This window comes from Arachis ipaensis, chromosome B09 (genome assembly GCF_000816755.2).
Source record: "Arachis ipaensis cultivar K30076 chromosome B09, Araip1.1, whole genome shotgun sequence".
NCBI classification, from domain to species: Eukaryota; Viridiplantae; Streptophyta; class Magnoliopsida; order Fabales; family Fabaceae; genus Arachis; species Arachis ipaensis.
Window position 1 is genome coordinate 13,689,605 of NC_029793.2, and position 878 is coordinate 13,690,482.

The following is an 878-nucleotide window of genomic DNA, read 5'->3' on the forward strand; positions in this document are numbered from 1 at the left end:
GATATAGGCATATGTTTAAAAAAATGTAAAAACATAAAAAATAAATAAAATAATATTTTTTACACGGAATATATTAATGTTTTTTTTCAGTTCAAATTCAAAGTGGGTTATCTTGACTAATGATCATCTAAAGCTAAAATTTATGTGTCTAACTATGAGTGAGATGTAATAATTAAGTTTAAAAAACGATGGCACCATAAGTGTGTGCAAAAGCATTTAAACATAGTTTGAATAATATTGACCGGAACAATTTGAATATTGACCAGAAATAAATCAAAATAATAAACATAATGCATCCCAAATAAATTATAAATTTTTTTAATAAAACATATAATGCATCCTAAATCATCAATAATAAAGAGAGATACAGGTATAGACATATGTGATATGAAAAAAAACGTTAAACGAAAAAAACATGAATTAAAATTAAATAAACAAGATATATTAAAATTGAAATAAAAAAATAGATTAAAATTGAATACAAAGATAATCTTATTTTTTGATACAATAAAAAAGGATTCTCAACCTAACTTGTTCATACTATAGTTTAGGAATTGTATTGAAGGGATTTACTTGATTTTTTACATAATTTTTTGATATAACAAGAGAGTGACTCACTCAAACTCACTTGTCAACACTGATTTTATCACAAAATTAAAAAGTACTTTAGCATTTTCCTAATCACTCTATATAATAACTACAAATCTACAATAATTTAAAAAGTGTTTATATATAACCTCTTATTAGGTTAAAAATAAAGAAAATCTTAAACCCATAAACATAAAGCCTAATTTATTAATTAAATAAATAAAATTAAAATATATTAAATTAAATTAAACATTTTAAAAATATAAAGTAATAACTAAATAATATTCGAA